This window comes from Nicotiana tabacum, unplaced genomic scaffold (genome assembly GCF_000715075.1).
Source record: "Nicotiana tabacum cultivar K326 unplaced genomic scaffold, ASM71507v2 Un00029, whole genome shotgun sequence".
In the NCBI taxonomy this organism is placed as follows: Eukaryota; Viridiplantae; Streptophyta; class Magnoliopsida; order Solanales; family Solanaceae; genus Nicotiana; species Nicotiana tabacum.
The window spans coordinates 326094-353178 of NW_027438267.1; the positions used below are offsets into that span (position 1 = coordinate 326094).

At 42.1% G+C, this 27085-nt stretch overlaps 1 pseudogene; it reads left to right on the forward strand.

Annotated features, from left to right (window-relative positions):
• Nucleotides 1–24080, forward strand: part of LOC142178901 (uncharacterized) — a 36190-nt pseudogene extending 12110 nt beyond the window's left edge.
• The last annotated feature ends 3005 nt before the right edge of the window (nt 24081–27085 follow it).

Sequence of the window (27085 nt, forward strand, 5' to 3'; positions counted from 1 at the left end):
AAAGTGTGTGTTAGAGTGCAGATAATTTAAAAGATCATAACACAGGGTAAAATTGTGTGTGAAAGGGAAGAAAAGTCACCACGGGAAGTCTGCTACACATATGCGGTCGCATTTTAACTATGCATACCGCATAGTGGTCGCAGACCTAGACAGTTTGTTTTGGAAAATATTGGTGTTAAAAATGCGGCGAGGACGTGCACTTTGCGGATCGCATTTCAGTTATGCGATCGCACAAGTGCACCGCATTATGTCCATGAGCAACTCTAGTTAAAACCACCGCATAACACTTATGCGATCGCATAAGGTGTTATGCGGTGACTTATCCACCGCAAATGTTACAAAGGTAAGTATTCCTACCCCTCGCATATCAAAACCCCCAGCATTCAAACACTTGTAAACAAAAGACAAAAAAAAACGAAAAAAAGGAGAAAGGAAAATGGCTAGTTGAATCGAAAAGAGTAAACAACACCTGTTGAATTCATCTCCAAAGTGTTCTCAATTCTCCATTACTGGTATGTTCTCCTTTCCCGATCTCATCCATGTAAAGTTTAGTTTAAATTTTGTTGAGTTTTTCCTGTTGTTGTTTCCTCTAGTTTTTGTTCCTTTTTCCTCTTTGTATTTGGGGTATCTGCTCGTAACGGGGAGGGGGGTTCTTGGATAATTAGTTAGGCTCGGGGTGCTAGGTAGTGAAACCGGGGTCACCATTGTAGAGGGTGGAGTTCAAACCGTTGAGGAAGACGACCTTTGCGGTCTGCATTTTTGCCTCATAACAAACCCTAGGTGGCTTGAGGAAGATGACAATTTGTAGAGGCTTTGCGATCGCATAAGTGATATGCGGACTGTAAAGCCACTGCATACCTAAACAGTTTCTCGCCTTTTGTAACATATGATTTGCGGCTAATTTGCGATCGCAAATTCATCTTTGCGGTGGATTTTGCGATCGCATTGTGAGAATGAACTTTCCATACAAATAGTTTTTTGATGGTTATGCGAACCGCATAATGGATGTGCGATCGCAAAACCCATCGCATAACTATAACCTTTCAGCAGACAGAAGTTTGTGATAGGTTTGCGGTCCGCATAGTGGTTATGCGACAGCATAACCTGTCGCATACTTGAATTTCTTTGAACTTTTTTTTCTCCTGATGTCTGCGATGTTGCTCACATTTCATTTCTCTGCAGATATGGCTCCCAAGAAACATATATCTTCTTCCAAGAAAAGGGCCTCCACCAGTCGTCAAGCACAACAAGCCAAACGTTCACGACTGGAATCTACTGCTACACATCCCTCCCAGTCTAATGAGGAAGAGACATTGCTATTATTTGACCTACAAGCTGAGGCAAGAAGGAAAAGAGGAGATGATTTCCAACTCAAGTTTGGGGTCGAAGGCTCTAGGGAGCTGTATAAAGAAGGGCTAACAAAATGGAAAAACCTTGCCGAAAAACAACTGAGTCTAAACGGGCTACAGGAGCAGTACCCTCACATACTGGAGAACATCAAGGCTAGAAACTGGATGTGCTTCACTGAGCTGCCTGATGATTAAAATGAAATAGTGGTTCGTGAATTTTATGCATCTTATGGAGCCTCTAGGACCCCTCACCACAAGTGCAACAAAGTTTTCTATGATACTGTCTTGGTTCGGGGGAAGCAGGTGTTTTGTAGCAGTACACCATAAATGAGTTCTACTTCCCAAATTGGAGATCGGGCATAGTTGAGTATGACACCAAATGGGCCAACAGAGATAATGAGCGTGGTTGGATAGCTTCAGTGATAGCCAAGGGGACCCATGCTTGGATTGACCCTCTGCATAAATTATTCAAGGAAGATCTCACACGAGAGGGTAGATTCTGGCTCAACTTTGTCACCTCTCGATTGATACCATCCCGAAATGAGACTGATATAAGCATTGAGAAAGCTCTTCTCATTGCATGCATTATAACTGGGATAAAAATTGATGTGGGTGACTTTATCTTTCGAGAGTTAGGGATCCGGTTCAACCAGACAGCCATGTCACTTCCATTCCCGTGCTTGATCATAACCCTCTGTAAAGTTGTAGAAGTCCCTTCAAATGCCACACACTAACAAGACAGGGAAAGCGTTGAAGGATATTGATATCACGCGCATTAATGACGCGGTAGTTGTTGCTCCCCCAGAGGTTCAGACCCCAATTACAGCTGATATAGAGATCTCAGACTCCCAGATTCCTATCTCTCCTTAGGCCACAGTGGCTTCCACTTCCACTCCACAACCCACCTCTTAGGCTACCATTGCACAGCCTTCTGCCCCACTGCCAGTCGTTTTGAGGCTCGGTCTCTTAGCTCAACATACAAATGCTAAGGTAGACCAGCTTCTGAAGAAACTCCCCACACTCATCAGGCAAGCATTGACTCTTATCCAGTCCTTAGTAACGGTCCACCAACAGCAACAAACATCTTATGGGGATACCCTGAAGCAACTTGAGGCGCAAATTGAAAAGATGGAGCGGGTTGAGGTTGGCGACTTGCCAAAGCTCCGTGATGAGGTTGCCACATTGAAGACTGAAATCCACAAAATGCAAACTCTGGAGTTCGATCTATCCTCCTCCATGACCAAGGAAGGAGAGCAGGGAGCGGGCACGTCCGTGGCTGGAGTAAATTTTGATTTCTCCACCTTGATGACAGCTCCTGCACCACAGACTGTCGGGGCTTCCCAGCCTCCACCTTCCCCTGCACATATTGACATCCCTTCTGAGGAAGATTTCGGACACTCTAGAGAGTCTGAAGGTAGGGAGGCAGACGAGGGAGAGACTGATGAGGAGTCATGGTCCGAGAAGGATGAGGGTCCTCAGGAGAAAGGTAAGCGGATTGCTGCCCCTACAGTTGTAGATGAGGAACAAGCAGCTGTTCAGAAGGCGATAGAACATTCGCTAGCAGATATGGTCGCCAAAGCCAATCCATCGACCACTCAACTATCAGCAGGCGAGGCTAGCAGCTCACAAGCCCCAGCTCCAGCATCGGGCTAGTTGGAGATCCCTCCTCCATTAGTGGAGGTCACTCCTCTGGCCAAAATCTCATCGGTCCTAGCTTCAGCATCAGAGGGTGACCCCACCATCATTCAGCCGGCTTCCGACTCCCATAGCGCTTAGTGCGCCGCAGGGAGCCCCTAAACTCTGTCTTACATTATCTTGCATTGGGGACAATGCATGCTTTTCAATTGGGGGTGGGATAGCCTTGTACAAACCTTTTTTGAATTGAACTGTTGTACATGTTTTTGTGTGTTATATAAGCAAACTTCTGTAACTTTTGTACTTGTGTTGTTTTTGCATATAGGTTATCTTTGTATATAAAAAAACAAAAACAAGTAGATAGTTGTATGTTCATCTTTAGTAATTAGCAATGAATCCCCATTGGTTTTTCTTCGCCGGGTTCTTTTCCAAGGGTGTAATTGTTTTCAAGCATGTGTGCTTGTAAATAGCCTATACCCTTCCATTAATATAAAAAAAATCAACTGTGTGAACTTGAGGCTCGCTCTTTGACTCTATGTTTACCTAGAGTTATACATGTAAATATGATGAAAGCTTCGAGTTGCCAAGTGTTGACTCGAGGGCTAAAAATATGTTGAGTCAAACAGTTCGTGTGCCATGTGTGTGAATCTTTGTATAAATTATTCTTGTATTTACTTCTGCCATCTAGAACTTGTCCGGTTGGTCTTTCGATGCTAATGATAATTACATTTGGTTGGAGAAATGCCCTTAGGCAGTCTTTGTGATTTTGGAAAACCAGTTAGCCTTTCAAGCTACCCATTGTATAGATATTATCACTAGCTACCCTATTTGAGCCATTAACCTTTTCTTTGGCCACCTCATTACAAACATTTCCCATTTTGTAAAATTATTCCCTCTTTTGAATATGTCCCTCCTTGAACATTGAGAATGAGGCTAAAAGCCTAAGTTGGGGGGTATGGTGTCCAGACGAAAATTGGCAAGGTTATACAGTGAGTGTAGGAAAGTATACCTCAAGATATTCATATGAAACTATTCAAGCTCCAAAAAGGAAAATAAAAAGAAAAAAATTGCAAGAGAAAAGAAGAAAAAGAAAATATATATATATATATATATTTATATATATATATATATATATATATATATATATATATATATATATATAGAGCCTTGAAGAAAATTAGAGAGGTATTTAAGGTGGTTTAATGTTGGAAATTAGGGGCTAATGAGGGCTATGTGGTTTGAAAAGAAGCAAAGAGCAACAAGAAAGAAAAATGTGAGTAGTGTTCAAGGAGGGTGTAGTCACTTGTACCCAAATGTTTATCCGACCCTTCCCTAAACGTACATTACAAGCTTAAAAAGTCCTTATGGGATCTCCAACCAAATGTTCTTAGAATAAAGCGATGAATTAAAATAAGGGCAAGCCTATGGTATGGCATGTTGTAACACTTGAAACTCTTTTTGAGAGTAAGTGTCTTTGTGTATCTGTCCCTTTTGTTGTCATTGTAAATATTGTGAGTTTGGGACTTTATTTCTAGTGAGGGCACATGAATTGTGAGATTTGACAGAAGTTGAGTTCTTGAAGTCGAATGCAAGTGCACTCAGCTGAGAGTAACATTTTGTCAAGTTGGTCGAGGCTCAAAGTTCACAAGTTGATTAGTTTCTTTGTAAATAACAATGATGGTTCAGGAAGGGTAAATAAACGAAAGTGCATGCTTGTAATACTGACAACTAACATCGTCCATGGTCACTATTATTTCATATCGTTTAGATGAAGTCTAGAATAGAATAGTGTCGTTTTAGTTGCTTGAGGACAAGCAAGAGTAGTTAGGGGTATTGATGTGCCGGAGAATTTCGCCACATTTAATACAAATTGCTTAGATTTTAGCTTGTTTTAAATGCAATTATCTTTTATATTTATGTAATTTTAATGTTTTTGCAGTGTATGAGGTTTAAGGACCTAAGAACATGGAAATGAAATCAAAAAGCCGCAAAAGGACAAGAAAAGAGCAAAATGTCATCGCAGATGTGAAAATACGGACCGCAAATCCAACATGCGGACCGCATAATGCTCAAAGGAATTGCAAATCCCAACAGTTTGTTGGCCAAATTCAAGTGCAAGAAATGTAGTCCATTATGCGACCGCATAACAAGTTTGCGGGCCGCATAATGGATCGCAAACTCCCTGTAGAAGTCGCTGAAGGCGGAAAATGCGGTGACAAATGCGATCGCAAATCAACAATGCGGACCGCATAACCTAAGATGCGATGGCTATGATGAGAATGCGGACCGCATGTCTATTATGCGACGAAAATGCAGTCGCATAGTTGACCTGGAAGGGTATTTTTGTCTGAAATTGGTCCCGAGTTTTAGCCCACTATAAATAGATTTATTGGGGTTTTGTGGGGGCATCTTGTTCGGTTTTTGAGTTACATTCTAACCTTTGAATATTCCTCTCTTTTGGAAGCTTTAGGAGTGAAGAATCTTGCACTTGTAATCTTTATGGCATTTAATATTTTCATCTTTTTGTATTTTAGCATGAGTAGCTAGCTTTAAATACTAAGGTTGTGGACCCTAAATGGGTGTTATGTTAATGGGTGTTTAACATTGAATATATATATATATATATAATGGTTGGTTGATATATATTTATTTCTCATTCTTCATTTATTGTTGGTGGTTGCAAATATTAACAAGAGTCATTAAACTCTTTCTTTACTTGGAAAAGTGAGTTAGAGTTTGGTAGAAGTAAATATCAAAGACTCAAGGCTTTAAACCTTGTTCAATAGAATCGCTTAGGAATAAGTGAGTTTTATTTGGCATAAATTGATTGCTCTTAATTGCAACTCTTTTGTATTTTTGGAAAAATCATAAAGAGGAAATATTACCCAACTATTGGAAAATATTGGGTAGTCATTTAGAAATCATTTGCATATCTAAAGAACCTTCCATTAGAAATATATCAAATTAACACCGATAGCATTACACTTCATTGAAGGGGACACAACCTTGGTTTCCTTAATTAAATTATTTATATTCTCAATGTTACAATTAGTTATTTCTGCAAATCACAATTATATCATACTCTTGTTACAATTAACGGAATAGAGTTATGACCTAAATCAAGTAGCACACTACTCGAGTAACCTTTTCACACCTATTCTATGTGGGATTCGACCCCAACCTTGTTGGGTTATTATATTTGACACTGATCGCCTTACACTATTTAATTAAAGTGTAATTTGAGTGTATCAGTTCTTTCCAAAGGTGGAATTTGTGTGAACCGGGTGGCTCTTCCCGATGATGGATGGCATGACAACCTTCTTAAGGGTTTGAGTCTGTTTTCTTTTCATTTTTGTGTAAATAGTAGCTAGGGAGTAATGGTACCTCAAGCAAAGCTTCACTTGGGCCTAACACATTTGCCTTTGATCTTTATGGTCAAAAACAAATTGGTGTGTATAGAATGGTGACAGTTGTGACCTTGAGACTCTTGTGTTGGCTAATAATCATCAAGTGGTTTTTCAGGACCATTTGTGTTGCTCAAATCTTAGCTAAGGTTGTTGTGGGCCCCCGACTTTGTCTCTTTAGCAATCCTCTAGCTTGTGTGGTGAGAATTTGATTTGCAAGTCCAAGTCTCGTGCCATCAAGTCTAGAACTTGTCCTGAATGTTTGTCTAGGCGAAATACTAAGTGTAGTTTGACTTGAGAAGTGATTATAGACTCTCCTTGATCCGAATGGTATCTTGAAAATATCCATAGCCTACCAATGATAATATCCCTAGTCAACCCCTTTGAGCCATAGCCCTTTTCCTTTCAAAAACCATGATACAAGCCTTTACCCGTTCTAAAAAGACCCTCTCTTGGCACCCGATCTTTCCTTAGTACAAGGCAAAAGCATAAGTTTGGGGGAAGAGACGAGAAATGCAAAAAGTGGTAAAAGGTACAAAATGAAAAGAAAAAAAAGGAAAGGCAAAAAGAAAAAGAAAGGAAATCAAAAAGTCAAAAATAATGAACAATGTAGAAGAAATGAAGGGAGTCAATAAAAGTAAAAAGATGAAAGGTGTGGAAAGATTAGAAAGGAGAAAAGGGTTTGAAATGAACAAGAAAGAGTGATGACTCAAAGAGTCAAGAGAATGTGTGCCAAAATGAAGCAAATGAAGTGCTTAAGGGAAGATGAAACCTACTTAGACCAAATATTTCCTACCCTGAACCAAAAGCCTTCATTGTATCCCCACAAAAGCCCGGTATGATCTTGAGTTGAGTGAAGCTTATATTAGTGGTGACTCACATAAGGGGCAATCTTATGGTACTTAGAGCCGGACTTGTGACCTTTCTTTGAGAGAGATGAGTGTGTTTTCCACAATCCTCATTCTGAGTGCTACAATCTAAAAGTGAGATTTTGCTTAAGGAAGAGCGAGGAGTATGAGTTTGGGTTCCACAATGACCAAAGTAGTAGAAAGAATTTCCTTGATGAGTTGAGTCAACTCATGATGCTTTTGTATCGCACTAAAACCATGGTGCTTAAAAGGTTGAATGTTGTTAATGATTCATTTGCATTGAGGGCAATTGTTAGTCCCAATTGATGCTAGAAGAGGTCACTTTAAGTCAGCTGAATTTTCTTCGTTTTATTCTTAAGGAGGTGGGACTTACTTTATTTGCTTGAGGACAAGCAAAAGCTTAAGTTTGGGGGAGTTGATAACTAGGGATGCTAGCATATTTTATACTCCTTTTTGCTTGAGTTTTGGATTAAAAATGTATACAAGTAATCCTGAAAGCTTACATATTGTTCTTGTTTGCAGTGTTTGGTCAAAAAACTGACAAGAAGTCAAAACCAGCTCAAACAGGAGTGAAACCTACACAAGTGCCAAGAACAAGTCAAAGCACCGCTACAGCAGTAAATCCACTGCGGCTGCAATAGACCCACCGCGCCCGTAGTGCATTTGTTGCGGTCCACGGTGGCAAAGATCAAAGAGGATGAAATTTTGGAAGTTCAAGTAATGCGGTCCACGGTTGATTCTTCATGGTCGCGGTAGCTTCATCGCGGTCGTAGTCCATTTGTTGTGGTCTACAGAGAAGGGATTCAGAGAGCTAGAATTTTGGAAGTCTCAAAACACCACTGACCGCGGTGCATTTTGTGAGGTAGCGGTAAAGCCACCGCGACCGCGGTCCATTTATTGCGGTCCGTGGTGGCTAGATTCAGATAACAGAGATTTGAAGCTAAAAGCCCCACTGCGGCCGCAGTTCATTTTCTGCGATCCGCGGTACCTCTGTTAGGGGTATTTTTGTCCAGAAAATTCGGCATTGTATAAATACTTCTTTTTTAGATTTTTAGGGTATCATATTTGTAGCTGAGCACGTGAACGGCGTTTTTAGCTATTTTGAGCAATTGTGTAGCTAGTTTAATATTGAATCTTCGAATCTTAGCTTGTAATTATATTTTAGAGGTTATTATTCATCTAAATATCTGATTTCTTCCATTATTATGAGTAGCTAGACCCATTAGCTAGGGTTGTGGCTCAACCCTAGTGTGGGTATTTGATGGGTCTCTTGTTTTAAGGCTTAGATGTTTATGGGTGGTTGATATTTGGCCTGATTTGTGTTTTCCATGTTGAATTAGTAGTTGCAAACACTAATTTGTGCCTTTTTGACTTGGGCTTTTCTTGAGAAAGAGAGCTTGAGTCTAGGAAAATCAGGCCAACAAGGACTTGGGGCATATTCAAGAGATTGATAGCCCCAATTAAAGGGTTAAACCTAGAGATAGTGATACCCGACTTGAGCCTATATTGCTTGCACAATTTTGATACCCAATTGGTCTTGAGAAAGTCAATCAGAGCAAAGTCACTCATGCTACCGAGAGGTATAGAGTGAGTATTTCGTGCATTGGCTATATCGCGATCCCAAACATAACAACTTTGCCTTAGGCTTTAGAACCCGTCAAGTATTTACCTATGGGAAAGTCACTTCCCTAGTGCCTCTTTACCCATTTAGAAAACCTTACAAGCATTTATACTTAGCTTAATTTCGCACATCATTAGTATAAAGTTAGAAGTAACAAACAAATAAATATGACTGGAAGTGTAATCAAGAGCACTACGCATTGCTAGATTAGATAGAAATACAACTCCAAACATTGTTGTAGCTCCTTGTGGATTCGATCCCGACCTTCTCGGGTAAAAGCTGCATCGACCGCTCTCGCTACTCTGTAGTGGTGTAGGGTTAGACCTGATCATATGACTACCCCCATTTGCTTCTCCTTAAGGACACGGTTCAGCACGGCAGTGCCAAGGAGGTTTCTATCGGAGATGATGGTGTGTTGCGGATGTAGGGCCGGTTATGTGTGCCCGATATGGACAAGTTTCGTGAGTTGATTCTTCATGAGGCACACAGTTTGCGGTTCCATTCAACTAGGTATCGCTAAGATCTATCAGGATTTGAGGCAGCACTATTGGTGGAGGAGAATGAAGAAAGACATGTGGAGTATGTAGCTCGGTGCCTAAATTGTCAGCAGGTGAAGTATAAGCATTATAGGTCGGGCGGTTTGCTTCAGAGACTCGAAATTCTCGAGCGAAAATGTGAGCGTGTCACCATGGACTTCATTGTTAGGCTCCTGCAGACTCAGAAGAAATTTGACGCGGTATGGGTGATTGTGGACAGGTTGACCAAGTCGGCTCATTTCATTTCGGTAATGACTACCTATTCTTCAGAGCAGTTGGCTCAGATCTATTTCTGCAAGATTTTCCGACTTCATGGCATGCCGATATCCATCATCCATCATCTTTGGCCGGGTTATGCTGCTCACATCGTGTTTCTGGAGAGTTGTACAGTTGAGCTAGGCATACGGGTTGAGTTGAGTACGTCATTTCACCCATAGATGGACAAAAAGTTCGAACGCACCATTCAGATATTGAAGGATATGATTCGTGCATGTGTTATGGACTTCGGGGGTTCTTGGGATCAATTCTTGCCGCTTGCAGAGTTTGCATACAACAACAACTACCAATCGAGTATTCAGATGTCTCCTTATAAAGCCCTATATAGGAGACGGTGTCATTCTCCAATTGGTTGGTTTGAGCCGGGAGAGGCTAAGTTATTAGGCAGGGATTTGGTTTGAGATGCCTTAGAGAAGGTCAAGTTTATCCAGGATCGGCTTCGTACAACCCAATCTAGATAGAAGAGTTATGTGGATCGGAAGGTTCGTGATGTTGCATTCATGTTTGAAGAGCGAGTCTTGCTCCGGGTTTCACCCACGTGATAAGGTTTGGGAAGAAGGGCAAGTTGAGCCCTAGGTATATAAGACCTTTTGTGATCCTTAAGAGGATAAGTGGGGTGGCCTACAAGCTTGCATTGCCACCTAGTCTGTCTACGGTTCATCAGGTGTTCTATATTTCTATGCTCTGGAAGTATTACGGTGATCCGTCTCATATTTTAGACTTCAACACAGTCCAATTGGACGAGGATTTGACTTATATTGAGAAGCCGGTAGCTATCTTGGACAAATAGGCGGGAAGTTGAGATCAAAGAACATTGCTTCAGTGAAGGTTCAATGGAAGGATCATCCGGTCGAGGAGGCGACCTAGGAGATCGCACAATATGCGGAGTCACTATCCTCATCTATTCATCACTTCAGGTATGTCTTTATGCACGTTAGAGGTCGAACGTTTGTTTTAGGAGGGGGGAAATGTAATGACTTGAATGGTCGTTTTGTGTAATTACACCCCGTTTGCACCCATTACCCCTTTTTATGCTTCATACATGTGTGTTTATGGTTTTACGACTTGCGGGGTCAGTTAGTTTCATTTTGGGAAGCTTTCAGGTTGATTTGGACCCTTTGATTTTTTACTTAGAAGCTTAAATTAGAAATATTGACCAAACTTTGACTTTTGTTAAAATGACCCCGAAACAATGTTTTGATGGCACCAATAGTTTCATATCGTGATTTTGGACTTGGGCATATGCCTGGAATTAATTTCAGAAGTTCGTAGGTCGATTTGTGTTGTTTTGCTGAAATTTGGCAATTTGAAGTTGAAAAGTTTGACTGTAGGTTTACTTTTAGCTATCGAGATTGGAATTTGATTTTGGGACATGGAATAGGTCCGTTATGGTATTTAGAACTCGTCTGCAAGATTTGCTGCCATTTGGAGCTGATTTGATAGGATTCGGATGTTTAGTTGTAATTCTAGAAATTTTTGAACTTTACATTGAAATTCATGTGTTTTAGTGTTCGATTCGTAGTTTTACATGTTATTTTTATGTTTTAATCGCGCGAGCAAGTTTGTATGATATTTTTAGACTTATATGGATGTTTGTTTTGGAGCCCCAAGGGCTCGGATGAGTTTCGGAATGGTTTTAAATTGAAATGAACTGCTAGTGCGGCTGGTGCTTAGTTATCGCAACTGCGAGCACCAGCCTCGCAATTGCGATAATGAAGGAGGCTGTCAGGGTTCGCAAATGCGTGCCATGGTCCATAATTGTGAGGGTTCACAAATGTGAACCCTGTGTCTCAAATGCGACAAATGCAGCTGGTACAAAGGGCTGGAAGACGGGATTTTTCAAAAAAATTCAAAACATTCTCTCATTTTTGAACCCTAAACTCGGTAAAAGGCAATTTGCAGAGGGGATTTTCACCTACAAACTTTAGGTAAGTGATTCTAATCTATTTCTAATCATATTTCATCAATATATCTTAGATTCTAACATCAAAATCATGTGAATCAAAATGAAAATTTGTGAAACTTTAGAAAGTTTTTGGAAAAATAAGAATTTGAGTTTTGAGAGTCGATTTGGATTCAGATTTTGAAACTAATCACATATATGAACTCGTGGGGTCATGGGGAATCTACCATTGGTCCCGGGTTTTGACCGGACGAGCCCCAGGTTGACTTTTGTTGACTTTTTGGGAAAAGTGTAAAGACCATAGCTTTACCTATTGTAATTGATTTCTCTTGCATTGTTTGATGATATTAAATCGATTTTGGTTAGATTTGAGCCATGTGGAGGCGAATTTTAGGGGAAAAGCTATTTTTGAGAGTTGAATTGGCTTAGTTGAGGTAAGTATCTTGCCTAACTTCGTGGGGGGGAGACTACCCCTTAGGATTTGGGATTAATTGTGTCGTTTGTGCTATGTGAAAGCCGTGTACTCAAGGTGACGAGTGGGTACATGTGTTGTATGTGGTAATTGACCGGTTTAGGCTACTTATACTCTTTCCATGCTTTAATTGAATTGTCATATCATGTTCCAAATTCTCATAGTCAATTTATTCTTACTTGTGTTGGTCCATCATTACATGCCTTAAATGACTCGTTAACACTTGTTCTACATCCTAATTGATAAATTGCTCTCATGCTTTAGTTGAACTTGTTGCCTTTTTATTGTCACATGTTATCTCTTCATTATTTATTACCATTATTTGAAGTTATTGTTCATGTTATCTCTTTCATTGTGAGTTATTTGTATTTAGTTAAGAGTTATTTGTATTTAGTTTGTGGTTACACATTATCCTTCTCATTGTTCAGTTATTGGTGTCGAAGTTGTGAAAGTCATATCACATTGAGGCGAAGTTGTTAATTGTTGAGATATCTTTCTTGTTGAAAATTTTACATTCATTGTTATTATTGATATTCTTGTACACGTTATGGTGGAGCCATGAGCTATTATTGTGGAAACATTGATATTATTGATTGTGGGCAAGTTGTCATATATGGGCACTTATGGTGTGAGTTGTTATTGTGATGTGATATTCACGCACATGTGGCGGTATAAAACTAGGGGTCAATGTGCATGCTACGACATAAGGTGGGACTTATGTGCGTGTTGCTTGTAAAGAAATTACGTGAAACCACGCGGTGTCATAAGGTGGGCTAAAGTGCGCGTAGCTATTTCGGGAAAACTGTTTTCAAAACCTATTTAAATATAAGGCTCACGCGACGGTATAAGGAAAGATTGTGATTGAGATTGTGAATGAATACGAGGCGGTACCTCGATTATGATTCATGATATATACACGAGGCGATACCTCGGTGGTGATTCTTATTGTACACGAGGCGGTACCTCATTGTGATTCTTATTGTACACAAGGCGGTACCTCGTTGTGATTCTTATTATTTGTCTCATGTTGCAAAGAGTTTTGGTGGGAACACTTCCCGTTGTTTGTTCTTCTTTGCTCTATCAGTTATTGTCTATACATGATCATTGTGGTTCTCTTTAGTTGATTTCTTTATGTTATCTTTGTGCTTACAATTTCAGTATTAGTTCATGCTATTAACTTGTTTCGTATCAGTTATTTCTCTGCCTTCCATTTTTTATCCTTATTATGTTTTCATACTGTTTAATTATATCCTAGTAGGTGTCTTGACCTGGCCTCGTCACTACTCTACCGAGGTTAGGCTTGATACTTACTGGTACCATTGTGGTGTACTCATACTACGTTTCTGCACATCTTTTTGTGCAGATCCAGGTATGTCTGCCCGTGCTGGACGCTAGACTTGATTTGAGTTGCTGCTTTGGAGACTTCAAGGTATACATGCCCCACGTCAGTAGGCCTCGGAGTCCACTTCGATTTAGGCATTCCACTGTTTTTTTCTTGTTTCAAACAATATTGTAGTTCGAGACTTATAGTACCATTGTGTAGAGCTTATGACTCTATTCCACCAGGTTTTGGGGAGAGTATTGGTTATTATATTGTTGAGTTTATTATTATAGTTTGACGGTTTTTATTTGAAGTTTAGTAGTATTTCCGCTACTCCTCTATGCATGTTAGGCTTACCTAGTGATAACTGTAATTTCTACATGTTTTATACCCATTATTACCTGAGCTTTGTGCATTAATTGCCATATATTAGCCCCAAAATGCTTACAAATTATACTTGATTGCAGGTTTGAGTGACAAGATGATAAATATCAAAGATCGGCTCAAAAAGGAGTGAAATCTGCCAAGTGTCAAAAGACAACTGAAGTGGGGAACAAGATGACCTGCGCGGACCGCACTGATTTGGTGCGCGGCCGCGCAGGAGAGTTCAGAGGCTGGAACAGAACAAGATGACCTGCACGGACCGCACTGATTTGGTGTGCGATCGCGCAGGAGAGTTTAGAGACCTTGCAAGTTTGAAGTCAAACCACGCGGTCTGCAATCAATTCCACGCGGTCCGCACTGATGGAAGTCAGAGACCCAGAAAATCAAGGCAAAAGCCCACGCGGCCGCACATCAAATCAGTGCGGTCCGCATGGGTAAAAGTTGAGAGAGTTGAGTTTTGGGTAAAATCTACTACGTGGCCGCATCCCATTTCTACGCGGTCCGCGCGTCTTAGCCTATGCGGCCGCGTGACATATCTGTGCGGTCCGCATCCCTCAGTTCCAGAAGCAAGACTTGAAGACTTATTGCCCTCCGCAGCCGCATGACATTTGTACGCGGTCCGCTCCAGACCCTCAGGGGTATTTTATCCAGTTTTTCCTGTGTAGTATAAATAGAACATTTTACTTTTTAGCAGATTTTTTTTAGTTTTGTTTTTGGGCGGATAGCAGCTGAGCTTGTGAGACTTATATTTTGGACTATCTTGGGCATTTTTAGCTTAGTTTCATCATAGATTATTGTAGTTTAACATTAGCAATTAATTAATATGGTTGTCTCATCTTCTATTTCTTCAATTTCTGTTTCTACTATGACTAGCTAAACCCATTAGCTAGGGTTGTGGCTCAACCCTAGTGTGGGTAATTAATGGGTGTGATTGTTTAATGCATGAATGATGTTGGGTATTTGTTATTTGGATTAATCTTATGTTTTCATTAAGATTTGGTGGTTGCAAACACTAAGTCTAGCTTAGTGAGTCTTGACTCCTCTTGAGAAAGAGAGTCTATGACCCCAAGATTAATTCCAACAAGGAATTGGGATGGACCCATAAGAATGGTAGTCCCAATTAACGGGTTAAACCTCGAGAGAGTAATTACCCAATTTGAACCATAAGTTGCTTGGGCAAATTGGCCTACCCAATTGGTCTCGAGAGAGTCAATTGGGCAAAATCACTCTCTCTACCGAGAGGTGTGAGAGTGGGTGCAAAAGTGCAACGGTTATAGCATAAGTCTCATATTCATCATTCTTGCATTAGGTATCTTTACCCGTTAGTTGACCACCTAGGTACATGCCACGACCCTAGTGCCTTTCTCTACATTGCATACAACTTAGAATTAATATCTTAGCATAACTTAGCTTTAAATTTGTAGTTGATATATTGAGTTGATAATCAAAAGAAAACCAAAAATGATTAGAAGATCAATTAGGAGCTAAAACATAGTCCTAGACCATACAAACACTCAACTCCAAATTGAAGCTCCCTGTAGAAAATTGACCCCGATACCGCTATTGGGTAAAAGTATTAGCGCCCACTCTTCCTTAGGTTGAGTCCGCTGCGATCACTTTTTGGCGTCGTTGTCGGGGAGCTTTACGGTGTTGACTATTTGTGTAGCTAGTATTGTGTTTTGCTTCTCTTTCCTTCTTATTTACTGACTTTGTTGTGTCGATCAATCAGGTACAATGGCTCTTAATGCAAATGACCCTCTCGGCAATGTGATAGCGGGAGAGGAGGTAGAGGATCTAGAACAAGATGAGGTCTTACCTCAACTCCCACGGAGAGGTCGGCCTGTCAATATAAATGCTAATGAGAACAACAACATTCCAGACCCTCCCCCGACACCGCCGAGAGTGGTTCCCAGAGTTCTACTAAATCAAGGATACGCCAGTGCTATTGTTCCTCCCCAAATTCGGGCGGGGAACTTTCAAATCACAAATGTTATGTTGACCTTGCTCGAGCAAAGAGGTTATTTCATGGGTGCCTCCAATCAAAATACCTACAAGCACTTGAAGGGGTTCGTGGATACATGTTGGGGTAGCAAGCAGACAAACATGTCCGAGGATGCGTTGAGATTGAGGCTTTTCCTGTTTTCTCTTCGGGGTAAAGCATTGGATTGGTTAGAAAGGCTCCCCAATCATTCTATTACAACATGGGATGAGTTGGCGGACAAATTTATTGTCAAGTTCTTCTCTCCAAGTCATATGGCAGCTCTTCGGGATGAAATTCTAGCTTTCAAGCAAGAGCCAACGGAACCTTTGCATGAGATATGGGAAAGATATAGAACAATGGTGAAAGAGTGCCCTAATAACGACATGACCGAGGCTATGATTCAACAAACCTTTTATCGGGGCATCAACACCACAAATCAATGCATTGTGAACCAATTGGCCGGAGGGAATTTTATGAAACTTTCTTACCAAGAGGCATATGATGTACTTGATGAAATGGCCGACACCTCTTCGGCATGGCAAAGCCGAGCAAACGTGCCCCAAGGTGACCCCACGGTCATCCATTTGCACAAAGAATTGCACGATCATGGCCAAGCTATAGCCGAGCTTACAACAACTATGAATCAATTGGCAAAGGCGCAATTGCAACAAGTCCAAAACCCGCGCCAAGTCAATGCAATGGAAGGTGTTTCTATGTTGAAAAGGAGGCAAAGAGGACAACAACCTCAAGGTAATTGTGAACAATATGACAACAACAATGATGGTAGTGGATGTTCGAATGAAGGTTTTGATGACCAAAGTGAGGAAGTCCAATATGTCAACAACTACCAAGGGAATAGAGGTAATCAAGGGAATCAACAATGGAGACCCCAAGGTAATTGGGGCAATCAACAAGGTGGAAATTGGAGTTACAACAACAATCAAGGAGGCAATTAGGGAAACAATAATTCGGGGAATCAAGGTAATTGGAACGGGAACAACAATTGGAACAACAACAATGGTGGTCAAGGTGGTTGGAACAACAATGGTGGACAAGGTAATAGGGGGCAAGGCTTTCAAAGGCCCCCAATGTATCAACAACCCAATAACCCGCCTCCGTTTCAATCTCAAGAGTCGAGTTCGTCGGGCAATGACATGGGTCAAATAGAGAGCATGTTCGAGTAAATGATGAAAAAGAGTCAAGATTCCGAGGCCCAATTAGCTTCACATAACACATCTATCCGGAACATGGAAGTGCAATTAGGCCAAATCTCTCAGTCTTTAAATACTCGCCCAAAGGGTGCTCTACCAAGTGATACGGTAGTAAACCCCAAGGGTGGGCACAATAATCATGTGATGGCAGTGACAACGCAAAGTGGAAGAGGCGGTGATGTGCATGCCTCAAGAGGAAACCAAGTTCCGGTAGATGAAGATGAGTTGCAAAATGATGAGATCCCGTTGGTAGTTGAGGATGTTGTTGAACCAAGTGCAAATAAATGATGTGAGAATTGAAATTGATGAGGGTGAGGAGGAGACTCAAGAGGCCGTGAACCGTCTAGGGAACACGTCATTGATATGCCCGAACTGGTGGTGCCAAAAGCCAAGTCACCCTTGCCTAGACCTCCTCCGCCTTATCCTCAACGGTTGGCCAAGCAAAAGGGTGATAACCAATTTAAGAAATTCATTGAAATGATGAAGAGTTTGACTATCAACATGCCTTTGGTGGAGGCACTCGAGCAAATGCCGGGATACACAAAGTTCATGAAAGATTTGGTTACAAAAAAGAGATCAATGGAGTGCGAGACAATCAAGATGACTCATCAAGTGAGCGCAATTGTGCATTCTACGGCTCCGAAACTTGAGGATCCCGGTGCATTCACTATCCCATGTACCATTGGAAGTGCCGACTTTGTAAAAGCCCTTTGTGACTTGGGAGCAAGTATCAATTTAATGCCATATTCGGTCTTCAAGACCTTGGGAATCGGACAACCTCGTCCAACTTCTATGAGGCTTCAAATGGCGGACCGGTCAATGAAGCAGCCTTTGGGAATTATTGATGATGTCCTTGTTCGTGTTGATAAGTTCATATTGCCGGTCAATTTCGTGATCTTGGATTGCGAAGTGGATTTCGAGGTGCCTATCATTCTTGGAAGGCCCTTCCTAGCTACGGGGAAGGCCTTGGTTGATGTGGAAGCGGGAGAATTGACCTTCCATATTGGTGATGAAAAGGTGGTGTTCCACGTATGCAAATCAATGAGGCAACCAAATAGCACCGAAGTGTGCTCGTTTGTTGACATTGTCACGGCAGTGATAGTGGATGACACAAGCGTAATGGCAAATGTTGAGGACCCACTTGAGGCCATGCTATTGAACATGGATGTTGATGATGATGCTAGAAGGGTGGAGTGTGTGAACGCATTACATGGCATGGGCTCGTATTCTTATGAACCGAGGAAGTTATCTCTTGATCTTGAAAATCGCAAAACTCCACCCACCAAGCCATCTATTGAGGAGCCACCGGTGTTGGAGTTGAAACCACTTCCTCCTCACCTCAGGTATGAATTTCTTGGTCCTAATTTCACTTTGCCGGTTATTCTTTCTTCTTGCTTGACTAACGTGCAGGTTGATGCCACTTTGGCAGTTCTTCAAAAGCGCAAGCGGGCGATTGGATGGACCTTGGCGGATATTCGGGGTATTAGCCCCGCGTTTTGCATGCACAAGATAATATTGGAGGAGGATGCTAGGCCATATCTTGAACATCAAAGGAGACTCAATGAGGCCATGCAAGAGGTGGTTAAAAAGGAAGTCATCAAGTGGCTTGACGCCGGGGTGGTGTATCCAATTTCTGACAGTTCGTGGACTTCTCCGGTACAATGTGTGCCAAAGAAAGGAGGAATGACGGTGGTGACCAATGACAGCAATGAACTTATTCCGACTCGTATTGTGACGGGTTGGAGAGTATGCATGGACTACCGGAAGTTGAACAAGGTGACTAGAAAGGATCATTTCCCATTGCCGTTCTTGGATCAAATGCTTGATCGTCTTGCGGGCCGGGCTTTCTATTGTTTTCTAGATGGGTATTCAGGCTATAACCAAATTCTCATTGCCCCAGAAGACCAAGAAAAGACAACCTTCACATGTCCTTATGGCACTTTCGCCTTCTCTAGAATGCCATTTGGATTATGTAATGCACCGGCGACCTTCCAATGATGTATGATGGCAATCTTCACCGACATGGTGGAGGACATATTGGAGGTCTTCATGGATGATTTTAGTGTGGTTGGGGACTCATTTGGTGATTGCTTGCAATACTTGGATCGTGGTTGGCCCGATGCGAAGATACAAACTTGGTTCTCAATTGGGAGAAATGCCAGTTTATGGTAGAAGAAGGAATTGTGTTGGGTCACAAAATTTCAAAAAGAGGGATTGAGGTTGATAAGGTGAAAATTGAGGTTATCTCAAGGCTCCCTCCCCCTACTTCTGTCAAAGGGGTAAGAAGCTTTCTGGGACACGCGGGTTTCTACCGAAGATTCATCAAAGACTTTTCTAAGGTAGTTAACCCGTTGTGTAAATTGCTAGAGAAAGATGCCAAATATGTGTTCGATGAGAAATGTATGGAGGCTTTCGAGCTTCTAAAGCAAAAGTTGACGACTACCCCCATCATTACCGCACCAAATTGGAGCTTGCCCTTTGAGCTCGTGTGTGATGCTAGTGATGTTGCAGTGGAGGCGGTCTTGGGCCAAAAAATCAACAAAATGTTCCATCTGGTGTACTACGCAAGTAAGACAATGAATGAAGCTCAAAGGAATTACACGGTCACCGAGAAGGAATTGCTTGCCATTGTTTTTGCCATGGAGAAGTTTCGCCCATACCTTATGGGGGCCAAAGTGATTATTCATACCGATCACACCGCCCTTAGGTATTTGATGACGAAGAAAGATTCTAAAGCGAGGTTAATGAGATGGGTGCTTCTTCTTCAAGAATTTGATTTGGAGATTGTTGATAGAAAGGGTAGTGAAAATCAAGTGGCGGACCACTTGTCTCGATTGGAGGAGGAATGGAGGACTTCAGGCGGCCTTGAGATAAATGATGCTTTTCCGGATGAACAACTCCTCTCGGTTGCAATGCTAGACATGCCATGGTTCGCCGACATTGCCAATTATCTTGTTACCGGTGTGGCTTCATATGAGCTCTCTTCTAACCAAAGGAAGAAGCTCAAGCGGGATTGTTTGGACTACTATTGGGATGAGCCGTATCTTTTCAAAATTTGCACCGATGGTGTAATTCGCCGGTGTGTTCCCGAAGAAGAGCAATTGAGTATTGTGGAAGCTTGTCACTCTTCACCCTATGGTGGCCATCATGGCGGGGCGAGGACGGCGTCTAAAGTGTTGAGTTGTGATTTCTATTGGCCTTCTTTGTTCAAGGATGCCGGTGACTTTGTGAAAAGATGTGATGAATGCCAACGTGCCGGAGGGATTTCGAAGAAAGATGAGATGCCCCTTAACACGATTCTAGAGGTTGACATTTTTGATGTTTAGGGGATAGACTTTACGGGACCATTCGCAAGTTCTTGTGGCAACACTTACATCTTGGTAGCGGTTGATTATGTGTCGAAATGGGTTGAGGCCATAGCTTTGCCAAATAATGAATCTCGAAGTGTGGTGGCGTTCTTGAAAAAGAGTATCTTTACGAGGTTTAGCACTCCACGTGCTATCATCAGTGACGGGGGTTCTCATTTTTGCAACAAGGCTTTTGACTCTTTTCTAGCCAAGTATGGGGTAAATCACAAGGTGACCACTCCTTATCATCCTCAAGCGAGTGGCCAAGTTGAGGTGTCCAACCGTGAGATCAAGATTATTTTGTCCAAGACTGTCAATGCAAATAGGACCGACTGGTCGAAGAAATTGGATGATGCTCTTTGGGCTTATCGTATAGCTTTCAAGACTCCGATTGGTATGTCGTCGTATCGGTTAGTGTTTGGGAAGGCTTGTCATCTTCCTGTACAATTGGAACATAAGGCTATGTGGGCTCTGAAAAAGTTGAACTTAGAATGGGATGTAGCTGCAAATCTCTGGGTTGAGCAATTGAATGAACTTGATGGGTTTAGGTTTCATGCTTACTCTAGCTCGTCCTTGTATAAGGACAAGATGAAGTACCTTCATGACAAGTATGCCCGAGGGAAGAAATTCAAAGTTGGTGACATGGTTCTTCTTTTCAATTCCCGGTTGAGGTTATTTCCGGGCAAGCTGAAGTCTAAGTGGAGCGGCCCATTTGAAGTGGTTGGTGTAACTCCCTTTGGTGCCATTGATCTCAAAAATAAGAATGGTGAAGTTTTCCGAGTCAATGGGCATCGTGTTAAGCACTATTTGGGAAAGATTGATGATAGCCATGTGGTGGCACTCATTCATTTGAAATGACTGTGATGGTAACATGCGTCGTGCCGCGACGTTAAATCAGGCGCTTCTTGGGAGGCAACCCATGTCTTTTTTCCTTTTCTTTGTTTTTCTGTTGTAGAGTAGGATTTTTGAGCTGATAATTTGTGAAGTGTTGCAGGGGTAATGTTGAACCAGGGGTAATGAGCAGTCTCTGAATATTGCCCACGCGGCCGCATACCAAAACAGTGCGGTCCGCGTGGGCTTGAGCAGCTGAGAGTTCATTCTCAGAAGATTCAATGCGGTTCGCGTCCCTTTCTGTGCGGTCTGCGTGTGAAAACTCAAAATGGCATGCTCTCTGATAAAATTCCTACGCGGTCCAAAGCAGTGCGGTCCGCGTGGGAAAAGCTGAAATCAACAAGTCTCTGATAACTTCCACGCGGCCGCGGTCCAAAACAGTGCGGTCCACGTGGGCTGAGCAGTCAAATGTGAAGGAAGGAAAACCAGCGCGGACCGCGGCCATTTTCGTGCGGCCGCGCTGGTAGGTAAGTTGTGAGTCCCCAGGGCTTTTCTATAAATAGAAGCCTTGGGCCTCATTTGAACCTTTTCGCAAATTTTCATCTGGAGTTTTAATTTTCACTGTACATCCGCATCTCCTGCTCATTTAGTTGATTTCTCATTAATCCCTGGTAACAACTCTTGTTTATTTCATTCATAACCTAATTTTGTTTCTTTTAATCACTCTCTACTAGTATAACTTCTTACTTTCGTCTTTTTTTTCTTCTTAGTTAACTGTTAGTTTAGATTTTTGTTGTTTTGGTTGAATCATGGGGCATAACTGCGTGTTAATTAATTGAGTAGGGACACTTAGGACTCAAATTGTGAACAAAAATGGGATTTAATGGAAAAATATCCCGGCTCAGTTAAAGTAGCCCTACGCGGCCGCGCAACATTTGTGCGCGGTCTGCGTGACTCTGGTAAAGAGATGATAAACCTCTCTACGCGGACCGCGTACCATCTTTGTGCGGTCCGCGTGAGCCCAGCGCGGCCGCGGTCCAAAACAGTGCGGACCGCGTGTGAAGAGTTCAGAGAGGTCAACATTTTGGTATTTCACCTGCGCGGACCGCGTACCATTTTTGTGCGGTCCGCGCTGAATCAACGCGACTGTGTACCATTTCTGTGCGGACCGCGTCAGTTTATTCAGAGAGGTATGTGTTGGTGCTAGTATACTGCGCGGACCGCGTGCCTTTTGGTGCGGTCCGCTCCCCTCTGCCTTTGTAACTGTGTCTGCACTCTTTTCATTTAACTGAACTGTCTACTTCACCTTATGTGCTTCTACTAACAATATTAGACATGTATTCCTTGCAGACAATGGTTCAAAAACGAGTGGCTAAAAAACAAGTGGGCAAAGAAATACAACCCGGGAGAGGTGGTTCCTCCCGAGGAGGGAAAAGCAGGCGGATTGTGCAACTCACTCCTCAAACCAGGGAACTAATAAAGAAAACCCGGAAGATAATCCGGGAAGCTGATAGAGCTGCATCTCATTCCACAGGGAGTGAGTATGCACCTTCACGGAGCATTACCTCGGAGTCTGCCCCCACCCACATGTCCACTTCATTTCAGCTCCGTGATTCTCCTTCCCCGGATCATGATAATGTAGCCTCCTCCAAGAAGCCGGTTAATGTCATCTCGGGCTCGTCTGATGAATCCGTAGCAAGAGTAGAAGAGCAATATTCCACATCTCCCACAGCTTCAATATCAGGGGAGAGTGGAGGATATGCTGAGGGAGGTGAGCCACAAGTCGGGGGGATTGAGCGTACTAGAAAATCGGAGGCATGGGCAGACAGGTTTGTTAGTGAGGTTGCTTTCCACAGATTTCGGGAGTGGTGGCCAAAAAGGAAACTGATTCCGGAGAGGAGGTTCATAGATGCCAATCTTGTCCCACTCAACCCTCATGTGCAAGTACAATTCCGCACTAGAGAGGGTTGGGGATTCTTCAAAGAACGTGTTGAAATGGCGAATGAGCATATGGTGAAAGAGTTCTACAGCAATGTTCACCATATAGTTCGGGACTCAAAAGTAACTAAAGTGAGGGACAAGATAGTGATGTTTGATGGCAAATCGTTGAATGAATTTCTGGGGTTCGGAGAAGAGGATGAATCGCAATATTTAGAAAAGCTAGCAATGAAAGAGGAGGTTCGTCCTTGGTTGGCCGAGCACTTGGCAGCCCTGGGTACAGTCCCAGTCTGGTTGAAAGCACTAGAAAAGATCTTTCCGAACACCCTGAATTTTGAAGCCAAAGGGTGGTTGACTTTCGTGTGTAGTCGACTTGACCCGTCTACACATGATCACTCCATTCCCCTCCCTCGTGCTGTCTTGGTAGCATCTATCATGGCGGGCTTCCCTCTGAATGTGGGTAATATTATGTCGAGAGTGATTTCTACAGTGGGTAATGAGACCCAAACAAACTACCCCTTCCCAAATACACTCTCTTTGTACTTCAGAGAATTGAAGGTGAAGAAAAAGAAATATGATGTCATGGTACCTCCGGTGGCCCCGTACTCATGGTATAGTCAGTTGGGTCTGGACAACTCGAGGAGGGGAAAGAAAAATGTGGCATCCACTTCCACCGCACCTGGCCAGTCTGAGGAGCCAGCGGTCATTGAGCAGCCCAGTGAGCCTTCCACCATTCCTGCTACGGATGAGGCATTGCCTCCAGGTCCGTCGTCAGCTGCTGGTCCTTTTATTGCAGCTGACCCGGTAGTTCCTTCATCAAAGACTCACCGGTTCACCGCAAACCAGCTCACCCATTCCCTTGCCAGTTTGAACAACTGGATATTAGTTGCGACATCCAAGTTGTCTACATTGACCACTGTTGTACAGGCACAGGGAGCGCCAGCTACTGTTGAGATTCCTTCCTCCATTGAGGATGCATTGAAGAAGATCCTGGCCAACTAGGAAAAGATGATGGCGACGCAGGATGCCTTGACTAAGGCGGTTGGGGCACATGGCAAAGCATTGGAGAAATTGGCTCGAGAGCACAAGAAGCTGAGGAAGCAGAAGGCTTCCAAGGAGTCAGTGACACAGTTGAGAGTGGATGTGGACAAGCTCATGGCGGATCAGTTGCCACTTGATTTACTATTTGGGGACCTGGCTGTAGAGCCAGCAGATGCACAGGTACAGGAGGAGGAGCAGAGGCCGAGGAAGAAAAGGAAACTCCCTAGCACTAAGGGAGTTGTGATTGAGGTAGCACCAGTTCAGGAGAGTCCCTCCACTGCCCCACTATTTGATGAGACAGTTCTTGAGCAGGCATCTGTCCCAGCAGCACAGCAGCGGCAGGCCGGAGACCAGTCTGAGGTCCCCGCCAGTACAGAGGACTTAGGAGCCACTAACCAGCACAGGGTGACGGATGAGGCTTGAGGGGCCTTTCTATATCCTTTCTTTTATTTTTATGCTTATCTTGATAGTTAGCATTTGATAACAACTAGGTCGGTAATCCAAATTAGAGTAAGAATTTGAGAAGTAAATGCGGAAGCAATAACAACAAGGAATTAAACAACTAGAATTAAAGAGATGAAAATAAAGGATATGGGAAGAATTCAAGGAAAGAATTCCAAGAACTTCCAAGAACGTAAGTTCTATAGCCTTGACAAGATCAAAGTAACAACGTCTTGATTTATGGAACAAAGCAAACGCCTTTACTTAAAAAGCAAATCAAAACAATAGATTCGGATCTTGACCACTTTACGAGTAACTTGAGACAACAATTAATAACTAGTATTAATCGCCTTCTAAGAATACCACAAAGGAATCAAAGATATCATAAAAGAGAAGTAATCTTACTACCTTGAACTAAGAACTTAGTAAAGGTTGAAAGATAAATCTCAAAGCACAAGTAACAAAGGTTCAAAAGAACTCTCAAAGTATGATATACTTAATCAATAAATGTTGTCTTATGAATGAGAAGAACTCCTTATTTATAGGAGTTAAAAGCACTTAAAATAATGTAGGGGGTTGCTAAAAAGTCATCTAAATTAGGTAGGGGGCTGCTAGGGGTCACAATAGCCATCAAACTTAGGTAGGTGGCTCCTAAGGGGTAACAAAAGCCATCAAAATTAAGTGGGGGGCGGCCAAATCCTTTTGGGGCAGATTTGGGCCTATTGGTTTGGGCCATTGGTTTGGACTCCAATTGGGCTCCTTTTGAAACACCCTCTTTTGGACCTCTTTTAAGGTCATTTTGAGCCCTATTGGTGGACTTCAAGGGCTGATTTGGTAACCCAATCTTCCTCCTCTTGGACTTCAATTTGGACTACCAAATAATTGTAAAACTTGGACAATTCATCTCCTTTGGGCTTGAGCTCTTCCTCTACAATTAAAAGCTTCTTTATTTGTCATTGAAGTCTAGCAACCTTAGCTTGCAACTCTTTAGCTTGAGATCTTGTAAATGGCCTTGGAGCTTCCAAAACTCTATCATCTCTATCATTGTCCTTAACTATATACTTGTTCTTGATGCTATCATTCCCCCCTTCTTGAAAAGAATTTGTCCTCGAATTCGATCCTACATCAAACAAAGATAAGTCAGCAACATTAAATGTGGCACTTACTTGGAACTCACCAGGAAGGTCCAACTTGTAAGCATTGTCTCCAATCCTTTCAAGGACTTGAAATGGGCCATCTCCTCTAGGATGCAACTTTGACTTCCTTTTGGAAGGAAATCTCTCCTTTCTAAAGTGAACCCAAACTAAATCTCCAGGTTTAAAAATAACTTGCTTTCGTCCCTTATTCTTTCTCAAGGCAGTTTGCTCATTTTTCTTCTCAATTGCAAGCCTTGTTTGTTCATGAATTTTTTTCATCATCTCAGCCTTTGTCCTACCATCAAGATTAGCAATATCATTAGTTTGTAATGGTAATAAATCAAGGGGAGTGAAGGGATTAAAACCATAAACAACCTCAAAAGGAGATATACCTGTAGAAGAATGAATTGTTCTATTGTAAGCAAATTCAATCATAGGTAAGTGATCTTCCCATGAAGTTAATTTACCTTTCAAAACAGCCCTCAACATGTTTCCTAAGGTTATATTAACTACTTCAGTTTGTCCATCAGCTTGTGGGTGACAAGAAGTAGAAAACAACAATTTAGTACCTAACTTCCCCCAAAACACACGCCAGAAGTGGCTCAAAAACTTAGCATCCCTATCACTAACAATAGTTCTAGGTATACCATGAAATTTGACAACCTCTTTTACAAAAAGATCAGCAACATGTGAGGCATCATTAGTCTTTAAACAAGGAATAAAATGAGCCATTTTGGAGAACCTATCTACCACAACAAATATACTATCCTTACCATATCTTGTTCTAGGCAAACCTAACACAAAATCCATGGAAATATCAATCCAAGGCGAAGTAGGAACATGTAATGGCGTGTAAAGACCATGTGGTAACACTTTAGATTTAGCTTGTTTACATTCCAAACACTGTGCGCACATTCTTTCAACATCTTTTCTCATTCCAGGCCAAAAGAAATTTTCGGCCAGTATGTCTAGTGTCTTTGGGACTCCAAAGTGTCCCATAAACCCTCCACAATGTGCTTCCCTTACAAATACTTCACGTAAAGAGCAATTAGGAATACACAACTTATTTTCCTTAAAGAGAAAGCCATCTTGGAGGTTAAACCTCTCAAAAGGACTCAACTTACAATCTGCAAAAATTTTGCCAAAATCAACATCATTAGCATAAAGTCCCTTGATTTGATCAAAACCCATTAATTTAGAAGTCAGGGTAGAAACTAAGACATACCTCCTTGAAAGTGCATCAGCAACAACATTTTCTTTCCCTTGTTTGTAAGAAATTACATAAGGAAACGTTTCAATGAATTCATCCCACTTAGCATGCCTTCTACTAAGCTTACCTTGACTCTTCAAGTATTTCAAGGATTCATGATCAGTTTTAATGACAAACTC